We start from the raw sequence: 18,308 nt of genomic DNA on the forward strand, positions 1-18,308 counted from the left end.
AATATTCACAATAAATTTATAGCTCATCTTTACTCTATTTATTTGGTAAATTTTCATTACTATCATTTTCACAAAAGTTTATCAAGAACTATACATTTTGACTCCATAAGCCGTCCTTTACAAAAACTGCAGTTACCAATTTTTTTAACCGTACAATTTTATTAACATACAATTTGTCCAAATAAACAATTGAAGAATTTTCTTTTCTTTAATTGTCATTTTTCTTATACAAGTATATTTTATCCTCTTCCACCAGATGTCTTCTTTCTCAATCAAACATTTCCTATTACTATCAGTTTTATACCACTTAATCTTTCAGGATAAATTATCACTAAATTATTATACTTATAGTGTATAAGCTTATTATTTAATGATGTTGTTTATTACTTACAACAAGCATCATCAATACTATACCCGTTACAAGTGCATATAAATATAACTCATGAAATATTTTGATAACCTTTATTCGTATAAAATGATCATTAATTTTATGACTCATTTGATGGAGGAAGTGTAATAATAATCTACTAAGACAAGTAAAAACTACTTGTTTTTGTACTGTATACAGTAAGAAATATTTAAAAGTATGGTAAATATTAAAAAATAAATTATTGTCTGAAATTAAAACAAAATGATAATAAATTTTAATTGTGGAAAGCATTTTTGCTATTTATAAAAACAGTTTAATACACTATATTGCAGACTACTCGGTTTCTGAATGAGCCTAATATTATGAGAAAAAAGTAATACTTGCACAGCAACTGTTTCCTCGTGCAAGCAAGCTTTTATTTTTATTGTACACAATTTATCTGAATGGAACTTTGAAAAATATCTTAAAAACATAAAACTCACTGTGATTCTATGGAATGATGAAGTTAAAAAATTAATTGGATTTCAGAGAAAAGAAGAAGAAGCTGACAATGAACAGTTATAAAATATTGCACAACTAGGAAGTTTAAAAAAGTTAAATAATTGCGTATTTAACAATTTTCTTCTCAGACAGTAAAAAAAAAAAACCAGAGAATAAGATAAACAAGTAGCAGATAACAAACAGCTCTTTTATTCAGAGTATAAGAGATAAATCTGCGATATGAATTAGTCCTGTAACAATAGTTGAAGTAATATATTTTAGTTTCAGTACAATATTTTGTAGTACCTGCACATGCAACAGAAATGTACACTGGTGTAAAAAAGATAGAGAATAGGAAACACTTGTAAAAATCAAATTCAAGAAAAGTATTTAATTGAGCATAAGGAAATACACATTATGAAATTATAAAGAAAAAAAAACAGTACTAATCCTTTAGTAGTAAAAGAAACCCTTTTTTTATAAATATACATTAATAAATAATAGACACTACTACCCTGCCACAGAGATTGGCGCTGTGGTAGTGTCCCAGCCTTTCATCCACGAGTTCCAGGATCATATCCTCGTCAGGCATGGCATTTTTCATTCCATTTCCATATTCCAAGTACAAGCTTCTGTGGTGAATTAATTCATCAAGAAAAAAGTGAGAGAACAGTTTGGGTAAGTGGAATGTCATAAAAAAGAATTAGAACATCAACATAGTTGCAGTAGTTTAGAAATGTAAAAAGTGTGAAAGAACTAAGGTTACCAACGAAAATATATTTAAATGTGAAAGAAAAAGATCAAGGACTAGACCAAGGGTAAAATAAATAGCTCGACTAATGGAGACATACTTGTATTCGACATGTTTAGTAGGATAGATCAAAGTGAGTGACAGGAAAAATGAAAAGGTTAATCCTTATGTTAATGTAAAAATACTTTCATTTTAGTATTAATATTTATGTGGGTATATATGAGGAAGGTTATGTGAAGGAATTGGTAGATAAATGAATTGGTAGGTGAAAAAAATTGCAGTCTGTCTTACGATAAATTAATTACAATTCAAGATTTAGAAAAATAATTTATATTTTATGTAATATCATTAAACAATAATTGTTTCTTTTTAATATTCATCTACCAATCCAGTTTATATTACTTATACACTACATTTATAAGTTCATTAAACTTTATACTTGTAAAACAGGTTCACTTATTTAAATTTCAATCGTTCTGAAAATTACTTCAAGATAGAGTTATATATTAACTTATGAAAATTATTAAATCTGTTGCTGACTATTTATGATTACAATAAAATATATAATATGTAAATGTATAAAGCGTGATTAAAAAGAATGAAAAACTAAATAGCGGATAATTTTTTTCATTAAAAATAATTCAGCAAAAGTTTTTACAATAGCTTACTTACTTTACTACAAATGCAATATAATTTTATACTGCATTCTTACTTATCTTTACCTCATAACTCCAATTTTACTGAATAATTAAATCAGATTATTAGATTTATTCAGCTGTTAGATCATAAAAATTATCGTTAAAGATATTAAATTTTGGAACTGTCAGATGTAAAAAATCTAATCAAAACAGAGAATCTTAAAAATTTATAGAATTATGAGTTCTTTAAACTAGAGTTCAAATAAATAAGCATCCTTACTCTTAAAATTATTGAACAAATATGCAAAAATTACATTTTTGATTAATTTACTCCAGAGATTAAATTTAAAATAGGTTCTTGCGTACCTGAAGTGACTGATAAAATTATTTTTAATGAAAATTTTACTAATTAGAATTTTTTTTTTAAAATAGCTTAAAATATTGTTTGCCAGGGATATTAGTCCTACACAATATCCTTGTTGAATGCTTTTATTTTTATTGAATTCTACTTTATACTTATTAATTAGTAAATTAATTACATTTGTGTTATTTCTCTCCCTTCATTCTACTTCTGTTCTTTACTTCACTGTCTGTTATTAAGGCCAGTGCAGGATTACGCAATGTCATGCACTTACTATAATTACATCGGATTTATTTAAGGTTTATCAAATATGTTCTAGGATACTGTAAAAATTTCCAATTAAGTTAAATCATTCTATTGTAAAATCATATTTGCCATGATGATCATCAAATGGAGTTATGTTATACCAAAGTGGTTATTTGAATTAAACCACATTCTGTCCATAGTTGGTTTGAGGGTCTGAAAAATGATGGCATTTCTATTAGTTATGTTCATTTACACATGGTTTCTCAAATTTTATTGTACACTTACTATCATCAAGTGTTTAACATTTAGATAAACTGATTTAAACTAATAATTGTTTGAGACAGATGTGCAAGGGATATGTTTAACAATTAGAGAGCTCAGAGAAAGATGTAAAAATTGCTGAGGCAGTATTTTCTAAACAGGTGAAAATAAATTGAGGGTTCTCATCATCACACCATATGCTTAATACTTGTGTGTAGGAATATGATGTGGAAATTTTGTTGCTTGAGAAAATGGCATGACAAGGATTTCAACCTGGAATTTCCAGATGAAGGGCAGAGATGCTGTCACTCCTCATGGGAATTAGTGGAGTGGTAGCTTTAGTTTCAATATGTGCAAGCAGAAAACTTTTCAAATTAATGCATACATGAAACAGTTTATCTTTTTTTATATTTCTTCAACTGTTTTTAATTAATAACTCATGATTAAATAAAATTTGCTCAGTAGAACTCACTGAATATTATAGGGTGACTGTTGTTTTGCACTGTTGTCTTTTCATGTCATTAGTCCATAGATTTCAATGTTATTATAAGTTTATAACTTATACATATTATTTAATGGACTAATTATTTAAAAGATGAAAAAACATTCAGAATCCAGTGATTCCATTACAGAAAATAATATCATACGTTAGGTTCTTCTCAATGAATGTAGCATGTAATACCTTCTTTATCATCTAAAAGAAAGAGTAAGTAAACTTTCATACAATTTTTTTTAAAAGAAAATATTCTCATAAATCAGTTATTTTTCATTCCAAATGTTTCAGTAAATACAGAAAAATTAATCTTTGTTAAACAATAATTCAAAAATAGAAACCTGTATTTAATATCCAATAATTCTGTATTAAAATACTATACGCCTTTTCTACTGTTTTCTGGGCTCATATGAAGAGATTAGAATAGAAGTTACTTGTGAATTTTAATTTCAAATACCTCCACATGCATAATAAATAAATATGGTATGATTAATTAATTAATTTATAACAAAACAAAAAGTTAAACTCTATATCATGAGATACACACCTTAGTAAATTTTAAAATTTATTTGATATTTTCCTAATAAGAAAAGTAATAGATTACTAATATAAAGACTGTACAGTACTACAAAAATTATTATTTTTTAATTAGACACAAAGAGGAACTATTATTTTATATTATAAGCAGGTTTGTTTGCAGTCTTATATGTAAGTGCCAAGCTAAAATTTTAATTACTGAAAATTAATAAAAATGTCTACAATGAATAATTCTAAAACTCCTGTTGTATACCAAAATATTAGTTCTGTTGACTATTGATCACACATGTTAAAGATAAAAGAGTGATTGATTGGTATGATAAACCAAAATCTTAATAACTGGTATAGCTTTTTTTATTCAGGCTGTATCTCTAGGTACTGTATTCTTTGTTTGCTTTGAACTGAACTGAACTGAATTGTTGGCATTAAATTATACCAGATTTGTCTGGGCCTTAAAGTACCTACCTCCTGCATGGTAAGGCTAGTGGTAATCATCAGTGTTGATTCAACAGAATGAAAAAGATGGCTTACTGCAATTGGTGATGAGACTGAATTTATATGAATTGGTTCAGCTCAGTGAGATTTATAATGTTCTATTATTTAATCCCTAGAAAGTTTTCATTTTATATTATACTTTATGAAATGTTTCTGTTATTTGAAGATTTATTAAAATTAGCAATATAGGCTCCCAATAGGCACACCTTTCTATCATCAAAAATTTAGTCGTGTTTCTTCAAATTATGCGTCAAAAATATTCACTAGCATAATAGCATCTTAAGCTAGTACTTTAATTTCTTTTCTTTTAATTTTAAATAAGTCTTTTTTTTTTCTAACAGTAGGTATGTTTTTCATTTCATTTTATTTTACTAAAATTAAATCTTTAATTTATTTTAATCGAGTGACATTTATTTTAATGTTTTACTGGGCCATGGAGTTGCTTATAGTTCACAAGTTTAAATAGATTGCAAAGTACACATTAGGAAAAATGTATATGTATACAAATTTACATGATTAACGTACTCATAGTAAAGAAATTACATTCACAATAATTATACAAGTACAAAATCTATTATGCATAAATTCACCAAGAAGATATACAATAATTGTATTATTTTATTAAAAAGATCAATAATATTGTATTGTTATTGCAACATAAATTCAACTGCATAAGAACTAGTTCATTCGCCAGTGTGTGCCATACTGTACCGCACTACAATAAAAAGAGATTGTGATTTAAAAACTGGATTAAAAATAAATATGTAGCAGAGTGGGATTAAAAGTGTGATGAAGCAACTCACACTGGTGACAGTGTAGTTGAATACGCATGATTAAACTTTTTACATAATTTTAGAAATACTCTCTGTTAAAGAAAAAGATATCCAACTTTTAATATTAAAAGTAAATGTATTTTAAAATAGGGTTAGTAATTGTAAATTTGATTTTATTAACCGATTATAATAAAATGTAATTAAAATACTATAAAGAGTATTTTATACAGCCGTGATATTAATATAAAATAACCTAATGAGTTGGTCTAGTGGTAAAATCATCATCTCAAATCAGCTGTTTAATAGCTGAATTTAAAAGTCAAAGGTTCTGAGATTAAAATCCTAGTAAAGGTAGGTTACTTTTATACAGATCTGAACACTTGGCAATGGAAATAGGTGTACTTTGATGGTTAAGATTCAGTTAACTACACATCTAAGGAATGGTTGGTCTGAATCTGTGCAAGACTACATCGAATTTACGTATAATACATATCATGGGCCATGAAGGTGTTTATAGTTCACAAGTTTGAGCAGATTGTATATTATAATTATTTATTATTTTTTATGTATGTGTATAATAAAATATAAAATAAAATTTAATTTTTATTTCTATAAAAGTATAAATTTGTTACATGAGGATAATGTGTGTGTGTGTATGCAGGTGCGCATGTGCACCTGCTGTCTATCTGCCTGCCCGCTTGCCCTGCCTGTATGCACATGCGCGCACACGCGTGTGTAACTGAGAGGCAACTTAAAGAAATGGATTTATTTCTTTACAGTACAATGAATTTACACAAATGCAAATAAGCTAGTTCTCCAACTTGGAAGAATCTATCACATGTTTAAAACCTTTTAAAAATATAATAAGGTAAAGATAAACAAGAATGAATAAAACATTCTTGGGCAGTTGTCACCTGCATTAAGATAATATGTAAGTAACAAAAGTATTCAATTTCTTTATCATCAGAATAAATCCTCCAATTAACTATCTTGACTCCTAATTAACTAAACAAACGTTAATCCAGTGATTTATGCTATAGCAGAACAATCAAAATAAACCATCTCTTTGAAACATCAAGAATCAGAATTGAAAATAATCTACTACTTAAGTATATTTCTAAAAGATAAATGTTTAAGTTTATAACACCTTGTACGAAAGAAAAATAATAAGTAAATACAAGAAAAATAAGTTGTATATATTAAATCTATATAAGACTTTATCTGCTCACGGCTGTCAATTTGTCACATAGAGAATAGTTTTTTGACTTTTGTGGTCAGAAATGTTTTTAAAAAGAAGAAATATAATCAATATTATATAATAAAATTATATAATATAATTTTTTTTTTCAGGAAAACCAGTAATAGAACATGGAAGTTAAAAATAGTTATTTTATTCAGAAAATGTTTAACAAATCATTTTATTATAGATTAATATATATTCTTTTTCAGAGGAAAAAGATATTCAGTGATATGTATAACTAAACTCGTAAAACATTTAAGTCATCACTTTTTCTTTTCACTTTTTTCTCACTTATTCTACTTAAAAACTTAGCATCATTTGTGGAGTAACACTTCAAAAAAATAACCCACAGAGTTGTCAGTGGTAAACTCATCACTGTAAATCAGATGATTCTGAAGTCGAGAGTTCTCAGGTTCAAATATCCTAATAAAGGTAGAACCAATATTCTTTGCATATTCATGGATACAATATTGTTTGATAGCTAGGTTTCAATTAACCACACACCTTAGGAATGGTCTGCCTGAATTTGTTCAAGACTAGACATTTAATGATACATTTACTTTACTCTGATAAGTTGCTAATGACTTTAATTGTTGATGCAACTATAAAAAAAAAATACTACACTAAAGATACTTATATTCTCAAACCTCTGTTATAACAATATGGTGACATAATGTTGATATAAAAATTAATTTAATTCAAATATTGCATATATACATTGTTGACATTCATCTTTTTTTTATAAATAACTAAATACACATAATGCAAATGTATTATTATATTAAAACATAATTTTTATATTCCATTTCTCATTCTAAAATTTCTCTAAATCATAATTAAGTTTTTTAGCGAGATAATGTCTAAAGTTCTAAAGTTATTGAAAAATGATCAACATCATTTAGTGTGTAATATGGTAATTTATTGGCAAATATTACTTCTTTTATATCATTATTAGTTTCCTTTTATTTGTTCAGATTTGATAAAAACCTGGATATCTTATTATTTTCACCATGGGCTGAGTTAAGTTAAAATTTCATTTTCTGAAGAAAAAAAAAGATCTTACAAGAATCTTTATGTTTTATCCAAAAAATATGTATATATTACATTTTTTAGTTAAAAAAAAATTATATATATATTCTTAAGCACATCCCCTAGCTTTTATAAAATTAAAATACTTTTTAGTTAAAAGAGAAAATAAAACTCATGCAATTAATTTAAATAATAATAATCTGTGGTCAATTTTTTTTAAATATATTTATTGGATCATAGTGTTCTATAATCAGCTTGTTGTTACATATTCTAAATGAAACAACTGGAATTAGTGAGAATGATTAACATCTAACAGCTTTGCAGACAATACTTAAGAGATAAAGTATTGTCTGCATATGTTATGTATTTATGTTAAATAACATAAATCTAGTATTTTATTGGTTTTATATTTAATTACCCTAGTACTGTTTCATTTGCTATACAATAAAGCATAATTCAATTCAAATAAAGTGTTTGATTCCTCAAGCTTGTGTTCTGCTTTGTTTTTAATATTTTATTATGACACATCTATCTAGTTCCCTTCCAAAAGAACAGAGAATCTTGCTTGTTAATGACACTAACATTCTAACTAGTGAAAATTATAATGAAATTACTTCAAAATTATATATTTGTATTAATGATCGTATATGAAAAATTATAAACTGGCTTTTAGTAAATTTAGCTAGTTTTTTAAAATTAAAACTGTTAGTTTAAATTGGACACTTATTAATTTTATGTGAACTGAAAACTGAAAAATTATTCACTATCACTTGTAATCTGAAAAAATGTTATTTTTAGATAATGTAAAATGTTTAGGTATGAATTAAAATTCTATTATTAAATCGACTCTAATATTCAAGTGCTGTCAAATATGTTATCAAAAGAAATCCTTCAGTTTCAAACCAAGGAAAATATTTAAATTATAATATTTAAATTATTAATATTTCAATTATTTTTTTTTACTGATGAATTAATTCACAAAAGAAGCTTACAAGGAAGCTTGTATGTGAGAATATGAGCATGGAAATTTGTAACATATGAAAAATGCCATGCTTGACTAGGATTTGAACCCAGGATCTCCAGATGAAAAGCAAAGATGCTACCGATCCACCAAGGAGATTTGCAATGCAGATTAATCCTTTTGGGGAAATTATTATTCTAAAATAATTTTCAAAATAAAGAAACAAGCTGAATTTTATGTAACTGGAAATGTTTATATCCATGACTACTGGTGGTGAAAATTAAGTAAATATATTTATCCTTAATGACAAGCCAAACAGATTTATTAAATATATTTTTTTTTATATCTAATTGATTGATATAAATTTGCATTGATCGATTCCTTTCCTATACAAAGAAAATGCAAATAAAAAGATATTAAGAATGAGGATTACCATGAAAAATAATAAATCACATTAAAATATGTGAACAAAAACTGAAAATGTAGCTCATAAATGTCAAAATGTTGAATGTGATATAGTGTTAGAAGAAAAAATCCAAAACAAGCCAATCAGCTTCAATAAACAAACACAGAGTTCCTGGAATACATCAAATGAACTACTCTGACAGCACTTTCTTCTACTTTGGACTCATGGGATGCAGCTTCTAACAAAAACACAATCAATATTTAAAAGCCCTCTACAGTAACATATAGTAAATGTTTTCCAGTTATCTCATAGACGCAAATCATAAAACCTTCTTTCTATATTAATAAAAGTTTGATATTTTATAATACACAAAATACAAACACATCTTAACACGAATGTTAAGAAATATACAAACACACAAAAATGTTATACTAAATGAACAGACAAAATTCTGATCCAGTTGTGGATTGGTTTGGTAATCATTAAAAAATTGATAATTCTGTATAATTTAAAACATATAAACTCTTTTAAGAACCATTTTTTAAAATTGAAACTTTAATGTGTATTACCTTAGAATTACCACATAAATAATTATTTAAAATTATGTTACTAATGACACTTTATATTTCTGTTTCTGCTCTTTCTATAAACATGTTTACCATGTATGTAAGTGTATATATGCAACTTACCAACACACAACCCATACTAGTAAGAAACATTTTATGTCACAATTGATTTTAATTATAAATTACAACCTCACACTAAATCCATAAAGTATTCAATCAGTACACATTTGAATCAAAATTATTTTTTTATAGTAAATTATTAGAATACTACACGTGAATACAGCATTAATTCAGAAACAAACATTTAAAGGCTTATGGATTTCATTAAGATTATATTGTAATTTTAAATATTATTTGTGACTAGCAATTGTTTTTAAATGTTAATCAAGTGAATAGTTTTTGTGAACAATTAAAAATGTTAATTATAATTCTAGTAAAATTCAACTATTTCTTTCATTTTTTTCAAATCTCTACATAGATTCATTATGCAGCTTTCTTATAAATACCATATGCCTTTGCCAATTGACAACTATATTAAAAACATACTTGCACAGTTTTTATATTAAAAACTACAATAAAACATCTTGCACAGTTCAATAGCAACAAACACAGAGATAGAATGCAATATATTAAAAGCAAGTCAATTGACATAAAAAACATCATACTCAATTGTCATATAAAAGAGCCACATTTTATGGAAAAAAGATTACAGTGTCTCTTTCTGAACAAACCAAACGAAATGTATAAGATAATATAGCAGACTAACAAAACACAGAGGCAATAGCCCAGGTTATTACCTGGTTAAGGCAATAACCCAAACTTACACAGAATCTGTAGTAATAGCATAAAATATTTCCTCAGAAAGAGTATGCAGTGTGCATTCATCCACTGACATTTGAACAAGCATTACACAGAACAACAGAATCAAGTTTTGAAAATCACCTTGTAGACTATTCAATCAACCCAACCTTCTCAAACACCTTTGATACAGTAAACAAAACAGCTATAATCCATAATTTATATCATGAGATCCATTTTAAAAGAGAAGTCTGATGCTGGCATATTTTCTGTATTTTAAATAAAAATATCATCTTTATAAGACAAATTTACAGTATGTGTTGAGGGCTCAAAAGCAGTATCATTTCAGTATTGTAAGACTACTCCAAGCACTTGTAATACCACTTAGAATCATTCTGAAGAATAGTATAAATAAAAAACAGTATATCTAAGACCCCATTAGAATTTATACCAAAGTGAGAATTTAAAAAAATTGTTTTTTAAATTTAATGTTTTTGATTAATTAAATTAAGTTAATGATGGTTTAAATTTATTTACATGTTAACATGATTTAAATTTTAATAAAAATTTTACATGCCTTCACAATTAATTGTAATTGTAAATATCCCAATAAATGTAATATTCCTATTTTCATATTAACGAATAAAAAAATAAAAATTCAGAAATTATGAGCCAACAGATGAGTAGTAAAAAAACATTTTTTTTTAATTTAAATGAATTTGTATTAAAATTTACAAAAAAAAATGTTTCTATCTTTCAGTGCCATTGAACCAGTTAGATTTTTTCCTTTAATAATGTTTTTATGTATCCCATTTTTCACTACGAAATAATTGTTCCCAGTATTGCAAATAGAGTATAAGTTAATTGTATTATTTTTTCTGTATCTTTTTTATAAACTGTACTACAATTTTTTAATTATTTACAAATAACAGAACAAATATTTAAAAATTAATTTCCTTTTTTATATTTTTTAAGACCATTGTCAAAATAAGAATAATAAGAAATGAAAAGTAATAATATGCCAGTATGGAGAATCATTATGATAAGGTAATAACTGTATTTTAACCTCTCTCAACATTTTAATTGTTTTTTTATAAAAAAAAAAATAGTTTTATACTGATTTTTCATACATTTTGTTTATATATATATATTTTAATTAATATAAAAAAGTAGATGTAACAGAATATTTTTAATCTAATTTTAATTTTAATTTTCATTTCTGAGAAGTGACTGACTTATTTAAAGAATATGGAAAAAATTATAAATACAATAAATAAACAAAAAATATTTTTAAAACTGATGAAAGAATTAGATTGGAAAAAAACAATATTTTTAGATGAAACATGGATTAGTAACATAAGAAATAAAAAGTTTTTCACCTCACCAAACAAAGAAAATAATGAAAAGATTGTAATTTGTCATGCAGGTGGTATTAATGGTTGGGTATCAACTCCACCACTAATTTATAAATCTCAAAGAATCAACAACAGAAAAACTGGATTAATGAATTCAGAAAAATTTGAAAATTGGTTTATAAATACACTTCTTCCTGTTTTACCAAAAAATTATACAATTATAATGGATAATGCACCGTATCACTCAAGATTATTATACAATTATCCAAGAATAAAGGATCAAAAAAAAGATATATTAAAATGGCTAAAAAATAATGAAATAGAATCTAATGAAAATCAAACAAAAAAGGAACTGTTACATACTGTACCCAAAGATAAATTTGAAAAACAAATAAAATATAAATTAGATAACATTGCCATTGATAAAGGGTTTAGAGTTGTCAGATTACCACCATACCATTCTGTGTACAATCCTATTGAACTAGTCTGGATACAACTTAAAAGTTATATACAAAAAAGAATGAAAAATCATCAATCTGTAGATATGCATCAAATTATTTTAGAAGGTATTCAAACTGTGGATAAAATGCAATGGTCACATTACATAAATTTCATTAAGAGAATTTTAAATGAGCAAATTAATCCTTGAATGAATTATAAAAATATAATTAAAAACTGAATAATATATTCTCACTGATATTTGTATCTTGTAGCAATGCACATAGTTTAATTTCATTTTTCCCAGTTAGTGTCAGAATAAATAGTAAAGTACATTTTGAACATAAATACTATTAAAAAATGAAGTTAAAACAACTTATACAAAACTTCAAAAAGTTACCATTAATCAGAAAATTCATTTTGATGTCAAAAATTTTCTCCTAATACCATACACTGAAAGAAAATATAAGATAGGATTGCGGTAATTAGAATAAATAAAACTATTTAATACTTTGTATCACATTAATTTTTAAAAACAAATAAAAATTATAATAAAAATAATCAAGTTTAGTAATCATGTTTTAAGAAATGTAAATTATTGCTTTTATTATTTCACAATAATTATAACCAACTGTCTTCTAGACTTCAAACAAGATACACAAACCAACTAATTCCATTATAACATACACAATTTCCAACAGTATAAAAATCAAATTCCAGTGATTGTTATTAATGTAACATTGGACAAACAGGATGTAATTCACCCAGAGATTCAAAGAGCAGACCTTTATCCACCTTTATGCAGTAGTCAAAGGACATATAAGATATAAAATATAATATAAAAATATGACAACAAATTGCACAAAAAACTGTGAACTCGGAGGAGCAAAACATGAAATCTACAGGTAAACCAACAAACACTTTTGTGTATCACATTCTTCACAGCATCAAACAACCCAAAACATTGTAAAGTCCCATAGCGCAAGTCAGAAGCAGATCCTGGAATCAGTGTTAAACTCCCAGTTTGAATTTATATTTTTTAGATTTATTTTTATCAATGTATCATAAAATATGTTTATGTAACTCCCTCTTTGAAATAAATCTAAACCAACTACAGAAGCACTTAATATACTAAACTACCCATAAACTAAAGAAGATTTTCAACATTTTTCTGAAAAAAAAACCCAAGGAATTAGAAAGGAGAAATAAATTTCTAAAATTATGAGTCATTTGTTCTGCCATAATTTTAAGTAACTTCAAAAAAATTTAAGAATTGTCCATTCTAACATATTTGTAGGTAAGCATGGACGCTAAAAAAAAAGAGAAAGATAAAGAGACACATTTGAAATCTGAAGACAGAGGAGATTGGAGAATGTTAACAGACAAAGATGAGAAAAATTAGTAAAAGATTAATCAAAGATTCAGAATAAGAAAGCTAATCGGCTAGGACATATGATAAGAAAAACGTTTTAAACAATACTAGATGCAACAGTACAGTGCAGTGAAAAGAAGCCAAAAAAGATTTAAAAAATTGTGATAATTAAAAAAGAAATGTGAGTTATCAAGAAGTACAAAATTTAACTAGAAGTAGGAAAGATTGGAGAGAGATATGATGAAAGGTATCTGTCTCAGAGCACCAAACCGTATGATGATGATGATGATGAATAGTGTGGGATCTAAGTATATATGTAATGGAAAACTATATAGTAAATAATGAGAATAAATTGGAATTGATTGGATTTATTTAAATTTATTATTTTTTTTAAGGATCTTGTTGGTAAAGGGACTTTGAAAAATAGTAATATCATTATGCAGAATAGTTAAGTAAGTATTTACCTAGAATACTTAAAAAATGTTATTAAAATAATATTAAAACTTAAAGTCTTAATATTAATGGTTACCATTTAAACAAAAAAGATAATTTTTAGACTTAGACCATTTATTAATAATTTAGAAAGCAGTGCAATTTTAGAACTGAAACATTTACTATTTAGAAAAAAATAGTCAACTATGTTTTATACATTAATGATTCACTTATTAAAAACTTAATATTAATTTAATTAATAAATTTAAAAACTTAATTTCAGTAATGGGCAATTCAGATTTACTTTTTAAGCTTCATAATAACTAAAACTGAATTAGAGTGAAATGTCTTGATTTTATTATCTAAGTAATTATATCCAATTTCTATAACATCAGGTATTTTGCACACAAACCCCAAGTACAATAACCCCAAAAAATGCAGTTAACTAGCCAGTTATAATTACACTGATATACAAAAAAAAATTTTAATGTTTCTCTAAGTTTCAATTTCCCTTTATAGCAGCTTTCCATCACTGGAATGTCTTGATGGAAACATTCACCATGTTTGTCACTTACTTCTCCGAGGTTGTCCGGGAAAAAATCCAGATGTGAGTGGAGGAAATGTATTCTCAAAGACATATTACATCCCATAGCTCTGTATGAAGTATGAAGTTGATTAATAATATTATAGTAATTGTCAGATTTTTGTTTGCCAAGAAAATTTTTGGAAACAACTTTAAATGTAGTCCAAGCTGCACTTTCTACATTATTTAACATTGAGTTAAATACATCATCTTTAACCAACTCTCTTATTTGAGAACCAACAAATAGTTCTTCTTTAATTTTCCCTCACTTACATTCGAAAATGTCTGCCTGATATACAAAAATCCAGGACTAACTATCCTTCTTCATTGATTTTACAAAATTTTTCATTAGTACTAGCTTGATATGGAGAGAGGGCAAAAATATTTTGGGTTCAGCTAAGGGTTCATGAATAATATTTTTGCCATTTGGAGGTAAGTTGTCTCATTTCTTCCACTCTTTAGTAACATAATGTTTATCCCTAGCTCAACTGTTCCATTCACAAAGAAAACACATGTACTTAGCATAGCCTAAATGCATGCCTAAGAAAATAGCTATAACTTTCAAATTGCCACATACGAAGTCTGTAAATAAAGTAATGAAACTAGGTTTTTTTGGCATCCAAATTGGCAACAATGTACAGTTAATAAACTTATGGATATATGAACAGCTGATTTATATTAGGTATTAATATTTTAGTCTACTGTTGCCATGTAAGACGTGTAAACAAACTTTTCGTGCCATGAGTTTTTGTTGTGCATTATAAAAATGAGTGATACTAATTATGAACAATGTTGTGCAATCAAGTTTTGTTATGCAAGGACTCTATCACCTTCGAAATAGTTCCCTTGGGAAGCCACGCAACGCTTCAAACGTTTTTCCCGCTCTTCATAGCACTGTTTGAACTCAGAAAGTGGAATATCCTTCAGATGGTTGGTAACATTTTTTTTGTTTTCTACTGTTCCAAAATTGTGTCCATTGAGGTGTTTTTTTAAAGTATGGAAAAGGAAAAGTCACAGGGACTCAAGTCAGGTGAATAAGGAAACTTTGAATAGAAACGGGCATATGGAGATCACGCTCTGTCACGAGCCTAAGTTTTTAGGTGATTTAAAGCATTTCCAGATGGCCGGGAATCAGTTGCGCACAATCCACACTCTGGAAGACTGAATGTCAAAAAGTGATGACAATGTTGAGCGAATCAGAGACTTGATATACAGTACGACTGGCGGATTAACTGTCAGAATGACTACAGAACAATTGAATTTGAACCGTACCATAGTCCATCAAATTTTGACAAACGAATTGGACATGAAAAAAGTTTGAGCAAAATTGGTCCCAAAAAACCTCATTATTGAACAAAAAAACAACAGGGTGGAAGTATGCCACAATCTTCTAGGATGAACTAAAACTGATCCTGATTTTCTAAAAAATGTTATTACTGGTGATGAATCTTGGATATTTGAGTCGACCCAGAAACAAAACACCAGAGCAATGAGTGGCACACTTCAAACTGACCACGTCCCAAAAAAGCAAAAATGAGTAAATCAAAAATCAAAACCATGCTAATTTGTTTCTTCAATAGTAATGGCATTGCCCATAAGGAGGTTTTGCCTACAGGACAGACTGTAAATCAATATGTTTACCAAAAAATTCTTGAAAGACTGCGGAAAAAAGTTGCCTGCACGAGACCAGGACCACCGAAGACAACTGGATGCTGCACCATGACAATGCACCATGTCCCACTGCATTCTCAATTAATGAGTTTTTAGTAAAGAAAAACATTCCTGTAGTTCCTCAACCACCTTATTCACCTGAATTGAGTCCCTGTGACTTTTTCCTTTTCCAGACTTTAAAAAACACCTCAATGGATATGATTTTGGAACAATAGAAAACATAAAATAAATGTTACCAACCATCTGAAGGATATTCCAGTTTCTGAGTTCCAACACTGCTATGAAGAGTGGGAAAAACGTTTGAAGTGTTGCGTGGCTTCCTACAGGAACTATTTCGAAGGTGATAGAATCCATGTATAATTGGATTGTAAATAAAAAGTTTTTCTGAACCAGTCTCATTACTTTATTTACAGACCTAGTATGATCCAGCTATTTTTTTATAATTTATTTTTTCAAGAACATCTTTCATTACATCGTATGTCTCTGTGAAATTAATACCATAAGCGATTGGTATCGAAGGATATTTGTTACTGTTATGTAGTAGAACCACTTTCAAACTATACTTGGATGAATCTATGGAAAGGCGCCAGTCCTCAGGTTTATGAACTTGAACTTGTCCTAAGTGCTAAATAAGCTCATCAATATTTGTGCAATAAGCCAAATTATTTTCATCAATCTTTATTGATGAAAATAAAGCATATTTCATTCTTTTTAAGACTTTTTCAATCTTTAATAAGAAAGTTCATTCTGTTGGCTTCGAAAGCATGAAATTTTTATATTTTTTTAAAAGTAAATTCTAACCTTGCAATCTTGATCCTAACAGTTCAGCTTGATTTTTTGATAAATTTAAACTCCTATCCAAGCCATTTAATTCATCTTGTGATATAAGATATGGCTTACTGGAAGATAATTCAAAATCAAAACCACTGTTGTCTTCTTCAGTATCACCTGATTCTTCATTGCTGCTTTCGAAACATACATTCACAGGTGGCTCAGGAACTGGAATAATTTCACTGTGAGGGACAGGTCTGATTGCAGATTGCAGTGAAGGATATTTTATAGTATTTTTAGATTTTTTAGAAATTCCTGACACACTTGTTATACAATCCGTTACATGATCCTTTGGTTCACGCCAAACCATAGGTACACGAAATGGCAAAGCCTTCCGTGTTCCTTTCAGCCATCTTCTTAAATATACAGAACATTTAGTGCATATATGAGGAGTCCATGTCTTATCCTGATCACCAGTTTTACACTGGGAGTACAAATGATATGCTTTTTTATTAAAGGTGTAAAGTTTCTCTATTTGATTTTATGGTAAATTCACCACATACATAACAAAAGTTAACACATCATTTACACAATTTCGAGGCACTATGACACTGCACTGTTAACAAACGTAAGACAGCAATAAGACTGAACAAAATTAATTCATTCCTAAATCTAGTGCTTAATATAAACAACACAGCTATGTTTTCAGCTACATGTTTTGACCTGCACAGACATGATTAATCTTGTCCATGAAGGCTCACTCTTCAGTATTAGATATGATGTCATAATACATGACTATGATATGATTTAATTCTTTGTCTAGTATTGTTTATTTATAGCTTACAAATTATGTTAACAAAGTTAAACAATAAAAAATAATTTAATTAAAATTTAAAAATTTTTCAGAAATAGTAGGCGATAGAAAGATAATAGTGAGTTCATATTCGTTTTCAGCATCAAAAGCAGATTAAAATCATGTATCGCATGTTAGGAAACAAAAATTATGTTTATCAGTGTTATTTAACCATATGATGACAAATATGAACAAATGACATCTTAGCATTCACAGAAAATTCTGATCCTATTATGTAACTTACATCTTAAAATACGCATTAAGCTTTTTAATATACGCATTAAGCTTTTTAATATATCATTTGTTAATCTCTTAATCTTGATCTAATATTAAAAGATCAAGATTGAGATCTCTTGTAAATCTAATGATTATAGATTATTGAGATCTAATGTTTACATTTTTTTTACTTTCATATTTAAAATAAGAAA

Source organism: Lycorma delicatula, chromosome 7 (assembly GCF_047948215.1).
Source record: "Lycorma delicatula isolate Av1 chromosome 7, ASM4794821v1, whole genome shotgun sequence".
Taxonomy (NCBI): Eukaryota; Metazoa; Arthropoda; class Insecta; order Hemiptera; family Fulgoridae; genus Lycorma; species Lycorma delicatula.